Raw genomic sequence first — 14,547 nt, 5'->3', positions numbered from 1 at the left:
TATATATGTGTATATTATATATATATATATATAGATATATATATATATATATATATATATATATATATATATATATAATATACAATGATTATTGTAACCCGGGTTTGTTCCAGGCTACCAGACATCATAATTTCTTCACATTTCTTGCACCTGATCTTTAAGGCTTTGTGATTATTGGACCTGGGTTCGTTTCCCAGGACAGGAGATCACAATTTCTTCTTCAAATTTCTTTGAACTTGGATCTTCAGGCTTTGTAGTGACTATCGTATCCTAAAAAGAGCAAAGAGTTCAAGAAGTAAAGAGGGCGTTGTGGCTATTACATATATATACTAGTATTATATATATATATATATATATATATATATATAGATGGAAGTGTGTATGTATTTATTATAGTTGCATATTTCTGTGCTAATAGTACCTTGAGTCTTTTATTTTTACTGTTGTAATTCTGAAGTTAACTTAACAGCAATCATTTGTTCCTTGCTTGCTATATCATACATATATTAGCATGAAGCGAGCAAGGAATTAACGCTAGATAAATAAAATTACCTATATTTCCGTTTTAGAACCTACTCGTTGCAGTACTTGCTCTCTCTCTCTCTCTCTCTCTCTCTCTCTCTCTCTCTCTCTCTCTCTCTCGGGATAATATCAGGAGATAAATTGTTCAGAATTTTACTTTGATCGCTTGTGATCGTTTTTTCTTTCCTTTTTTTCTGAAACCATGTCTTACAATTCTCATTTCGTCATGCGCGACCAAAAGACCGACGCAGGAAATTCTTCAGTGTTTTTTTTTTGTTTCTCGCCGTTATCGCCCTCCCACGGAGGTATCGAAAACTAGTTGGAATGTTGGCGAATAACGGTGTCCATCGCATATTTATGAGACGTCGCGTAAACATTTTAGCCAAGTGATGCGAAAACAGACATTTTTACGAGTTTTTGACAGGAGTTCCATTAGCGCCCAACTAGTATATTTCGAATTCAGCCGGCGGCTTGACTTTTCGCGTCATAAAAGTAACCGGTGATGAAAAGTAACTAATCATTTCGTTTCAGGAATGCATTAGCGCAAAACCTGCATTCTGGATTCGGTTTCTGAGTGACACTTACGAACTGGAGAGGAATGGAAGCAATTCGCCGACTCTCATTTCCGGCCCCAAGTGCTTTACCCTTTTCCCCTTTGAGAGTGGAATGCTTGGGTGGCTTTCTCTGTTATTGCATTAGAAGCACTTTTCTTAATAGATTGAGTTCAACGTTTAGTTTCACTTATCGTTTACTCGGGGAGTAAGCCTACAAACTGCTTTGTTGTTGTTGTGCTTATTGTTGTTCTTGTTATCGCTTACTCGGGGAGTAAGCCTACAAACTGGTTTGTTGTTGTTGTTGTTGTTGTTGTGCTTATTGTTGTTCTTGTTATCTCTTACTCGGGGAGTAAGCCTACAAACTGGTTTGTTGTTGTTGTTGTGCTTCTTGTTGTTCTTGTTATCGCTTACTCGGGGAGTAAGCCTACAAACTGGTTTTTTGTTGTTATTGTTGTTGTTGTGCTTGCCGTTGTTCTTGCTGGGAGGTAGGAAAGCCTAAAATGGTCTGAAAAAGGGTGTTTCGCGTTGAGTTAAAGATACAGGAACTTTAATATAGGGTATTTATTATTTATTTATTAGAATGAAAATGTAAGAAATAAATAATGTGTATATTAAACAGTACAGAAAAATGACTTCAAATATATATATAGCGCATTTTTTAAATGTTCGTTAGTGAAACAATAGGCCATTCTCCGTAGATTTTAGCGCGTATTAATTAATTTGATGTGCTGAATTTAGAGGCTATATTTCTGTTCAATTATTTTGCGCTTCCACTTAAAACTGAGAATATATGAATGTGTTTAATTTACGTCCATTTTATTTGATACTTGTTGTTAGTATGAGTAGTACTAATCATGAGTATCAATTACGAGGAACACTTCACGTTAAGTTAAGAATATAATGTTTGCAACTTCTGCGTCATGCGAAAATCTTGCAGGCGTCCCAAGCAAGCTGGAGGTAGGATCACGCCTTGTATTCTTGGTGTTTTTTATTTTATGGAGGAATATGTTCGTCCCATGGGGAGTTTTTGATATATCATAGTTTGGGATTTTAAGAATAACCGTTTTTCTTAAGCGTATTGGTATAGTTCATAATATGATGTTGATGTTACAAAAGTCAATTAACAAATATTTGACTCCCACATATGTGGAGGAATGAAAGCCAATAGGAAGAAGGGTATATAGTAAAAGTAAGATAGGTACAAATGGAGATTGAAATGGGTATATTGGCGGATCTTAAGCGTAACAGAGGCTGCCGCGATTAGTGAATCAGTCTTGAAGATAGGGCAAAGCAAAAAGAAGATTATTTGTAAGACTATGGAAGGTGGGGTTGTAAGGCTTATGAAGGTAGGGTTGTAAGACTATGGAAGGTGGGGGTTGCAAGACTATGAAGTAGGGCTGTAAGACTATGGAAGGTGGTTGTAAGACTATGGAAGGTAGGGTTGTAAGACTATGGAAGGTAGGGTTGTAAGACTATGGAAGGTGGGGTTGTAAGACTATGGAAGGTGGGGTTGTAAGACTATGGAAGGTAGGGCTGTAAGACTATGGAAGGTGGGGTTGTAAGACTATGGAAGGTAGGGCTGTAAGACTATGGAAGGTGGGGTTGTAAGACTATGGAAGGTAGGGTTGTAAGACTATGGAAGGTAGGGTTGTAAGACATGGAATGGTGTGTTGTAAGACTATGGAAGGTAGGGTTGTGAGACTATGGAAGGTGAGGTTGTAAGGCTATGGAAGGTTGGGTTGTAAGACTATGGAAGGTGGGGTTGTAAGACTATGGAAGGTAGGGTTGTGAGACTATGGAAGGTGAGGTTGTAAGGCTATGGAAGGTTGGGTTGTAAGACTATGGAAGGGGGTTGTAATGACTATGGAAGGTAGGGTTGTAAGACTATGGAAGGTAGGGTAAAGAACGTCACAATTTGATGAAAATATAAAAGAGTTTAGAGTCGTGTGGGTAAAGGACGTCAGAGTATTTGATAAATTATAAAAGATTTGAGTTTTCAAGGATTCTTTTTCTTTACAGCAGTTATATTGAAGTCTGGATCATACGGCTTTTCAAATTTTAACTACGATACAGTTGACAGAAGTGCTGCAGTTTTAAAACAAATGTTTCAAGGATATTACAGCTGGGATAGATGAAAAAATAATCTTAAAAAGTGAAGATATGCTGAAGTTGTGACACCATGTGGAGTACATTGTATTCCAGTAATTATTAGGTAAAAATGATTAGCTGAGGCAAAATTATTATCAGTATATTGAGGTGGCTGCACTCAGGGATTAAGAAACAAGTGCAGAGATCAAGCAGTTTGTTTTTTCTAGGAGACTTTTTCATCAAGTTAATACTGTTGTACAATCATGAGAATGCCTCTCTCCTGTCGAAGAGTGATAGTGTAAATTTCCCAGTTTTTGTGGCTGACCAGGTTTAGCCACAATGTTTGGCAACCTTCCACGTGCCCTCTCACGATATGTTCACTTCGTTGCCAAAAATGTGGTTTCAACCATGTGAGCGACTACTGTTGTATACAGTAGAGCAGTCCATATGGCCATGGTAGCAAGATTACCTATATAAAACTACTATATAGCCTATAAGCTATAATATCAAAATGGGTCTGAATTCACAATCTGTTGTTTATCCACATAATATGTATGTTTTTCCTTAGACTTGTAATCTTGGAATAACCTGGTCACCAGCAAGGTTTTTCCACTTACCCCCCCGTGACTAACAAACTAGATACAGGTATACACAACTTACAAAAAAAACAGTATTGGACTAAATACCGTGTCTAAGCTTTGGCTTTCATCTCTTGACAGGTTAGTCCTCAACAAAACTGGTAGACACAGCATGCTATTTGTATTTAACCATGCCTAGCAATATGAAAACCACCAACAGATTAAATATAGTGTCTCAGTTCTGGCTACTATCTCTCTCCAGAGCCCAATGTCATCCTTGGTAGTCAGACACAGTATGATTTTTATGTCAAAACACCACTAACAACTAAATATGTCCTCTCAGCTCTGACTATGCCCTCTTGAGAGGAAAAGTTTACAAATGTTTCTGTAGTATGGTGGACCCCAACTTGGTTCTTACAATTAACCCCTGGTGACTAATAGACTAACTAAGACTATATGTAACTACGACTATAAGACAATCAAGATGGTTTGGTGAGGATACTTCACAAAAATGTCTGACATCAAATAAACAAATCAAAATGCTCTAAACTTCAGTCTCACTGTCTTCTGCATGACTGAGCCTTCAGTATGGTTCCAAAGGAAAGACACAAATCTGCCTTCAAAACATCATGAGTTAAATGAAGAAAGCAATATATCCTTGAGTTGATCCCAGATACCATATATCCCCAGACTTTATGCTGGCTTGATGCCTAAGATGAGAGGATTATATATGGTGACCAATACAGGTTCTCCCCGCTGCCTCATGTTCCAAGAAAGGGAAATACAATGACAAACAAAGGATTCCTGGTATGAACTTTAGTCCCACCACCAAATACTGCAGAATATCATCAAATAAAAAGACCAGACCTTCCATCACACTCTAAACTGCACCACCTGCCCCAAGAGATACTGTCTGCCATGCCACAAAAAAATAGTTTTCAAAGAAATGAAAAGTATGGGCCTTTGCTAGGAAGCATCCAGCCTATACCACCCCGCCCCGCATCCCCACCTACTTCACATGGTAAAAATACTAATAGTTCTTGGTGCCCCAGCAGAACATGCAGGCACCTCAGCCTACAAACATAGCCTGGCCACTAACCATTTCCCAACATGGTAGATAGTATCTCCACCCTGCGCTATGCAGGAATTGACTCAAAGTTTGATGTCAAAAAAGGGTAGGGGTACTTTCAGGCTCTGGTATACCATGAGGGCATACCCAAGACACTGGTCATAAACCCTTTATCTGTTTTAACCTCCCATTCTGAATCTGCCACATCAAAAACATCCTAATCATCTTCAAAAATCAGGACGAACATCATAACCCATCAGAGCTTTGCTGTACCCACTCCAAGATAACAGTCTCTAGTACACCCTGACAATGTGTCATATGGCATCCACTGATGAATTCTGGATCATCAAATATCAGCAAGCAATTTCCTCCCCCGTACTCAAAAGTATCAACTGTTAAAAAAAACACTAAATCCCACCCAGAATCAAAGAACTACAGAAATTCACAGGAATTATGAAATACTACCACCAATTCCTCCATGAAACCTCACAGATCATAGGCCCCTCTGCAATGCTGTCAGCAGAAACAAGACTATTAACGCGGGTAGGGCCTATACAACACCTTCCAAGGTACTAAGGAAACTGGCAAATGCAACTGCTATGGCATTCTCCAACCCTGGGTAAGACTTACTTTCACAATATATGCACACACACCACACATTGAACTGTAATTGCAATCAATCAACAAAACAGCTCAGTTTTTGTATTTCTTTTGCAGAAACTAACTCTGGTGGAAAGAATATGCAGCATCTTTGAAAGGAAAGTATAGTAGATTCGCATCAACCATACATTTGATGTCTAGCCCATCCCTTACGACGCTCCGTTTGGCTGTTGATAAGCCAGTCACAGGGCTGGAAACTCTGTCTCTTCGAGAGTTCACATAGGCAGGATGTGTCTTCCTCTCCTCCTGAGGGATACGTCTTTCAAATGTATACCTCAGGAGAGGTGAACATGCATCCTGCCTATGTGAACTCTCTCGAGAGAGACTGAGAGTTTCTAGCCCTGTGATTGGCTTATCAACAGCCAATCAGGGAGCGTCGTAAGGGGACTGGCCTAGACATCGAACGTACGGCTAATGGGAATCTACTATAGTTGCCCCCCTGAGTACCAGACATTTCCGACCCCTTCTCAAGTTTTTTCCTTTCACCTTCTTAATGGACCAACAGTCACTCATCGTACTCTCATTTATGGGTAGAATCATTTACCAAGAGGTCATTATTTTATCATTTCCAATAAAGCCAGTGACAATTAAGATCTTTTGGTGTCCACAACAGTCGTTAGGTGCTGTCTATTACAGATTTTAGTCTAAGTCCCTATATAAGCAAAAGCGTTTTTTCACGAGATTCCCTTTTCCCAAATGACTAAGTCTGGAAAGAAAGCGTATAACTCACTCCATTACAGGAGGATAGGCGGGAGAACCCCATTTGACACTAAACTGAAGAATCCATCAGCATCTGACGAGATACAAGGCAGCGACTGGTCAAGGGGGAGTTGGTCAAAACCATACATAATGTCTCTGTTGCTTTATTCATACCTCTATCCACAACTTAATGCGTAGAAAATGAAATCTAGAGCCATCCTTACATGCGACAGCTCCATACTCAATCCTAGATATATATATATATATATATATATATATATATATATATATATATATATATATATATGTATGTATGTATGTATGTATGTATGTATGTATGTATGTATGCATATATATACATATATACATATTTTGTTTCAATAAATAACAAAAAGGGGTTGCCTCATCAAGTAAAGTAAACTTGAGAGACGAAACGAATGACTTAAATGGAGCAGCTTTCCACTCAGACATTTTCGTTCCTATGTAAGGGAAAAAGATGTAGGAGGGGAGACTGAAGTCGAGTCTATATATACATGATGGTGATGGAGAAATACCTTCACTGTCACCCATTTCATTTTGACTTTGTTTCAGCAAAATCCAATTGCCACATACACATAACAATACACGCATACACAGGAAATAGTTATCATTTCCTTTTCCCCACTCGAAAGTTCCAAGGTAAATTTCTTCATTTCTATTCACAAGGAATGTTCTTCACATAGCTTTCAATTGTACGTTTTGCTCTAACTTTTTTTTTTACCGTGGAGGAATCATTGAAAATGCTATTCAGGGATAAATTTTTCATAGACTCCATTAGTATTGATAATGAATGAGACATATGCTATTTTTCTAATAATATATTTCAAGAAACGTTTAATTATTACAAAATTCATTAAATGACCTCTTTTTGCCTTACATGCATAAACAATTCTCTTTGACTATCTGAAAACAGTTATTTCATCTCCAATACCAGAAGGCTTTCACATTATTTATGAGGATAATTGTTCTCTTCCTGTAGAACAAGAGGCCATATCCAGCAACACACTGTAAGTTTCAAGCATTGATTGCCTACTAAACTTCTGGAGAGTAACAAAATAACTTGGGCATTCATACTTTCATATGATGACCGAGTGAAGCCTTCGTAGGATGTCCCCATTCAAATGGGCTAATATAGTAAATGACATAAACATCCACTTGTCCTTGATGACCAAACCTTCTGGCTGGTTCTAGAGAATGGATGTACAATTCTCTCTTCAGCAACACCTCGCGTTCAAGAAAGAAGGCAGAATATGTTCTTTAGTTAATCCCAGTCACCCTCATCCCCTGGTTGCACAATGATGACCGGAACGCCAAGAATGTCAGTCCTAATATAAAAGTCACAAGACATAACCTAATTCGGGATCAACCAACCCAGGGATGTTTACTGACACCCCAAGCTGCAGTTTGGGAGCAGGTACACTTTCTACCGCAAGTGCCAGCCCATTTCCTATTTCCCCAACATCACGAGTAGCCATGGATGCATTAGATATAATTTAATGGAATATTTATGACCTCAGTTTAGAAAAATACCTCTCTTAAAACGTGTTCTGCAAAATTCAAAGGAATCGTTGCATCACTAGAAATGCTCCTTTGACACCTGACCTTGTCATCAGTGATTCAGTGTATGATGACCTCAGAGCCCTCTTGACCTCATCAGTGCAAGTTACAGATCACATTGTAGCCAGTACCGAAAAGGTGGCCTTTCTATCATGTGGCACAAATCTCCAGACATATAGTGAATATGAGGAATTATTGGTGATAGAATGATGGGCCTTCAAGTGATAGTTGGAGACTAAGATTTTAATAAATAATGTTTGTATAAACCTGGAAAACTTATTATTATAATCTACACTGCATGATCATGCTCTACAAATTAGTGATGAACTGCTATCCTCCTCTTCCTAAAACATATGTACAAAATAGAATGGATAGAGTTTCAAACCTCCTGGTTGAAAACTCTATCCATCTGAATCAGTTGTCACTTGCAATATTTGCCTAAGTTCTTGCAACAAGCAATATTCACATCACCTTGTAGGTGTCATTCAGTACCAAAATCCCTCTCCACCATGAACCCCTACAGACTATCAATTGGAAAACCAGATCTTTTAGGAAGGCCCCAAAAAACTACGTTACGGTCAACACAGTACAACCGGCAAATGGTATACTTTGCATTAACACCAAAATGTAGAAATGACCACCACTGACGGGAGATCTCTAAAAACAATTCTATTCAAATATAATATCCACTATGATGAATTCAGGCATAGATAATACCTTTTAGATTCAGGGGAACTCTTGTAAAATACCTGGATGGGAATGACCCAAGTTAAGGATCTTTATATACATTCACGGGAAATGTTTTTTTTTCTGTGGAGAAAAAATGGTAGCCAGAGAGAACCCTTTGCATAGCTAATGAGATAGGCAAGGGCCACAGTTCAAACGTTGTTCTAAGCTTTGCAGAATAAATGAAATGCAACTAAGAGCAGATTGCAATGTCCAGGAAAATAAGAATATGGTAATTACCCATTTCTTTAGGATGAAATTAAATCCCTAAATCGAAAAACTAAGGTGGGGCTTTCACAGAGAGTAGATAAACCATCATAGCACGAGGCTGTTGAAAGAATGTGGGGCAATCCCTTCTCTGCTATCCTGAATTGCATAAACAATCAGACTCCAAAGGGAAGTAGATAACCTTCTTACTGACAACACTCAGTTTTCATTTTGTCGATTGTATCGCACCAGGTAACATCAGTGATGTCATAAACAATTTACCTAATAACAAATCACCCGGCTGTAATGATCTTCCTGAAGAAGCTTTCAAATTCTACTACTTGGTAATTTACTTTTTGCTAGCTGCCATATTCAATGCATGCATCATTCACCAGGTTTCTAACCACACGCCCCCAGATCTTAGTTCACTTAATACCAATAATCAAAAACAAGACAAAGGATGCAGGTGTACCTTTGCAATTATAGCAAACTTGCAATCACTGCAATTTCATTAAAGATACTTGAGTTAGTTCTTCTGGTGAGACTCCAGATTTAAAGCACACCACTCAACTGACAGCTACATCTATATCCTGAAATGATTACTGAACTAGTACCTTTCATCAGCCTCTCCTGTATTTCTGTTTTGTAGATGAAGCAAAGCGTTTGACAGAGTAAAGTACTAGAAGCTCTTCCTGATGCTTACAAATAGGCACACCTTTTTAATATTTAATTGGTATTTTATATTGCTTGTCACCGCAAAGCAAATCTGTGTCAAATGGGGGGGAGAGTAACGTATTGTCATACAACTTCAGCTAAACGGGCTTTGGCAAGGGGCATTCTCTCTCTGTATCTGTGTAATATGTACACAGATGTCCTGTATGTCAAAATGGAATTCACTCCCAATCAGATGCACTATCAACAAAATAATAAAAAAAACAACCTGTTTTGCTGATGATATGTTTAGAATTTTCCAATCAGTACAAGATCTACTTGCTGCAAATATGGAGAGGAATTTGAAATTACTTAAGTATATTGAAAAAAAATATTTCCTCAGAAATCATCATCTGGAATTCGTGCATGTTTCCGGCATTTGAATCATGTCAGCACAGATGACCTGAAAGTTACAGCCAACATAGAATACAGGCAACGTAAACTATGTGCAACTGGCAACATGACGGCAACGAGGTTTGCCTTTTGTCACCAAGACATGAGACTGCTGCTTTTCCGCTTATACTACTACAGCATTTATGGGTATTCCCTTTTGACTAACTATACTAGAGAGGCCACAATGACATTCTGAGGTGCCTAACAACCAAAAACACCTTGCTACCACTGTCATGTAAATTACCAGGTGGTAGAATTTGGAAGCTTCACGAAGATCATTATAGCCGGGTGATTTGTTCTAAGGTAAATTGTTTATGACATCACATGATGTTACCTGGTGCGATACATCGACAAAATGAAAACTGAATTGTTGTCAGTAAGAAGGGTATCTACTTCCCTTTGGAGTCTTGATTGTTTATGCAATTCAGGATAGCAGAGAAGGGATTGCTCCACATTCTTTCAACAGCCTCGTTGCTGATGGTTTATCTTACTCTCTCTGAAAGCCCTTAGTTTTTCGATTTAGAGGAATTTAATTTCACCAGAAAAGCCTAGATAATTTTTTAAAAAAATCATTGTTAGGCAATGTCCAGTCTGATCATCCAACAAGGAATCAGAAGCAATTCACTAACCCTAAAAGCTCTAAGCAGTGCAACAAGAAGAGCTAAAATGTGGGAATGATGGGTAAATGAGGCGTCTGTTCCTAATGATATTTTCTTTTTTAACACGGGTGGCCCCAGTTACTGTGCATAATACTTGTACTTTATTTACTATTGTAATTATTAAGTATTATTTGCAGAATCTCTTATTATTATTAGTATTATTATTTTTTTTTTTTTTTTTTTTTTTTGTTGATCTTATCACAGTCCTCCAATCGACTGGGTGGTATTTATAGTGTGGGTTTCCGGGTTGCATCCTGCCTCCTTAGGAGTCCATCACTTTTCTTACTATGTACGCCGTTTCTAGGATCACACACTTCTACATGAGTCCTGGAGCTACTTCAGCATCTAGTTTTTTCTAGATTCCTTTTCAGGGATCTTGGGATCGTGCCTAGTGCTCCTATGATTATGGGTACGATTTCCACTGGCATATCCCATATTCTTCTTATTTCTATTTTCAGATCTTGATACTTTTCCATTTTTTTCCCTCTCTTTCTCTTCAACTCTGGTGTCCCATGGTATTGCGACATCAATGATGATACTTTCTTCTTGACTTTGTCAATCAACGTCACGTCCCTGGTCTATTTGCACGTATCACCCTATCCGTTCTGATACCATAGTCCCAGAGGACTTTAGCTTTTGCCTGATCGTTTTCTATTACTCCCGCTGGTTGGTGCTCGTACCACTTATTACTGCAAGGTAGCTGATGTTTCTTGTACAGCCTCCAGTGGAGGGCTTTTGCCACTGAATCATGCCCCTTTTTGTACTGGTTCTGTGCAAGTGCCGGGCATTCGCTTGCTATGTGGTTTATGGTTTCATTTTTCGTATTGCACTTCCTACATATGGGAGAGATGTTATTTCCGTCTATCGTTCTTTGAATATATCTGGTTTCTTAGGGCCTGATCTTGTGCCGCTGTTATCATTCCTTCAGTTTCCTTCTTGAGCTCTCCCCTCTGTAGCCATTGCCACGTTATTATTATTATTATTATTATTATTATTATTATTATTATTATTATTATTATTATTATTATTATTATTATTATTATTATATTACTATTAATATTGATGCATGATTTTTCATATTTTATACTTGGCATTCTATAACTGAAGTCTGTAACTACCAAAGGTCTCTAGTTGAATATTAGGTCTCTCTCACTGTTATTTGATTATGATTTTTTCTTATTTACTATTATTTCGATTACTTCTGCAAATGTATGGATATAGCCAATTGCTATTTTCATCCTTTCATCGTGTGTATTTAAACTGTGTATTGCATTGTCTCTACGTTGTATATTCCTTGCATATGACCCTGGGCAGAAATAAAGCAAATTATTATTATTATTATTATTATTATTATTATTATTATTATTATTATTATTATTATTATTATTATTATTATTATTATTATTATTATTATTGTTATTATTGTAACTTTGGTGGAGGATGATGGTGAAGAGGACAAACTAATTGCTGTAGGTCTTGAAGGCCTTGCAATACACCACCCTACCATCTGCAAAGCCAGGAATGACCAAGACCAGAATCATAATGATGGCACTCAAGCCAGCAATATACATCCACTGTCATACAGGCTGTGTGAGTTTAACGGGAAATATATAGTTTTACATTAATATAAGCAGAAATAATAATCAAGTTTATATATGCTTTTGTGTGTAGGCGTCTGTGTGCACGCGTGTGTAGGGTTGGAGACGGGTGGAGGGAGAGAGTAAGAAAGACAGACAGAAAGACGTTCCTTTACACATGAGAGACAAGATGTTTACACAGGAGTGGCATGAATACCTAATTAAAACTTTCCACGAAGTCACCTTTTCTACGCTCTCCTCCGAAGTCAATCAAGTTAATCCTCGACTTCTCTCGAGAAGACAAACTCAGCAAGGGCCAAAGGAGTCAGAGAAGGATACAAGGTACGATGGAAAGGCGGGATGGAAGAAGTCTCGGAGAACAGGAATACGAAGACGTAAAAAGAAGCGAGATTTAGTGTAGCACTGACTTTGCTCTTTAGGTGAATGACCAAGTTCAGTTTGTGTGTTTTTACTCCATGAGAACACATAAAAATAAAAGAATTTCAAATAAGTATTTTAGATGGCTTTTGTTTGCAAGAAGCATCACCAGTCTTGACGATAAGTGCATTAACTGAAGCCTCTCCCACGTTTTTCCTTATACCGAAATTGAGAAATGTTACAAATGTAAAAAAGAGAAAAAAAACTTTTGAACTAAGCTCTCCCTCGCTCTCTGGTTCATGCACGTTCATAAATGTCTCAACTTTCCTATGAAAATTCTTTCTTATAAATTTTCGACACCGTAAAAAAATCTGGAGATAAAATAACAATCTCGAAGAACGTAATAAGCCTCTTAATTTCATCTCAAGACTTTTGCTTCAACTGATGAGGTGAAGCTGCCTTTTTTTTATTTTATTCTATTTTATTTTTTTAATGGAGAATCTTTGCTCTGTTCTGAGAGAGCGGTATATCGATTTCTTTTGTTTTCTCATTCAAGCGCTTGGCAGATAATATCTTTCCCTTGAATTGAAAATTGGTTTGACCTCGATTTTGACCTCACTAATCTAACAGAAACATTGAGTAAAACATATATGAATATACTTACTCAGAAAAAGGATTTTAAACAAAGGACTCGACCTAACTGAATTTCTTTTCTTTATGTGGATGAAATCTCATACCCCGTCCCTGCCAGAAATTCTCACCTGTGCCTGGGTTTGGTTTGATACAATGATAAACAGTCCAGCTTTAATTGTTCCGCTGTCAGAGATGTAAGTTGATACTAATTCTGTTGCACATGTTCGGGTTCGTACCAATAATCAGTATCAGCCCACCTGCACCATGATAAGCTGATTGGTAAGCTTATAACACTTGGCTAATTGTGATTCTTTTTTCTTTTTTACAAATTTTACACACACACACACACACACACACACACACACACACATATATATATATATATATATATATATATATATATATATATATATATATATATATATATATATATATATATCCACCCCGTCCTGCCCAGAATTCTCACCTGTGCCTTTGGTTTAGATACAATGATAAACAGTCAGCTTTAATTGTTCCGCTGTCAAGAGAGATGTAAGTTGATACTATTCTGTTTGCACATGTTCGGTTCGTACCAATAATCAGTATCAGCCCACCTGCACCATGATAGCTGATTGGGTAAGCTTATAACACTTGCTAATTGTGATTCTTTTTTGTTTACAAATTTACACACACACACACACACACACACACACACATATATATATATTATATATATATATATATATATATATATATATTATATATATTATATACATATATCAAAAATCTTGCATAATATGATGCTCACAGAATTGTAAAGAAATAGTTGAAGATAATGCCCGTTTCTGTAGTTAAGAGATGCTGTTGATTAAATTTAATAAGGATGAACTTATGAATTCTTTTAAACTTACCATCAAGTATCTAGATACATACATACATACATATATTTTATATATATATATATATATATATATATATATATATATATATATATATATAAATATATATAGAGATATATTATATGACAATTATCTTGTCTGCTTCTCCACCCGCAACTGGTGGCTAACTCCATTTTTTGCAGCAATTAAACTCATTCTAAGTCTCTGTGCATGCACCGTTGCTTTACCTGTTCTGCTCCTGTTCACTATCAAGCGCACTTTTGGCTGAAGGAGCGGCCTCAGTGAAAGAGAATATTTGCGGCAGAAATAGAAATGACTCAACGCCTGCTAAACTGCTATTTGGAAGACAGAGGATTTAAAGGTTAAAAGTTAAGTATATCTTAGCTTTACCAGACCACTGAGCAGATTAACAGCTCTCCTAGGGCTGCCCCGAAGGATTAGATATTTTCACGTGGCTAGGAACCAATTGGTCACCTAGCAACGGGACCTACAGTTTATTGTGGGATTCGAACCACATTATGTCGAGAAATGATTTCTATCACCAGAAATAAATTCCTCTGATTCCGTGTTGGTCGAGCAGAGAATCGAACTTCGGATCACCGGATGGTAACCGAGCGCG

Source organism: Macrobrachium nipponense, chromosome 27 (genome assembly GCF_015104395.2).
Source record: "Macrobrachium nipponense isolate FS-2020 chromosome 27, ASM1510439v2, whole genome shotgun sequence".
Classification (NCBI taxonomy): domain Eukaryota; kingdom Metazoa; phylum Arthropoda; class Malacostraca; order Decapoda; family Palaemonidae; genus Macrobrachium; species Macrobrachium nipponense.
This window is presented reverse-complemented; position numbering follows the sequence as displayed.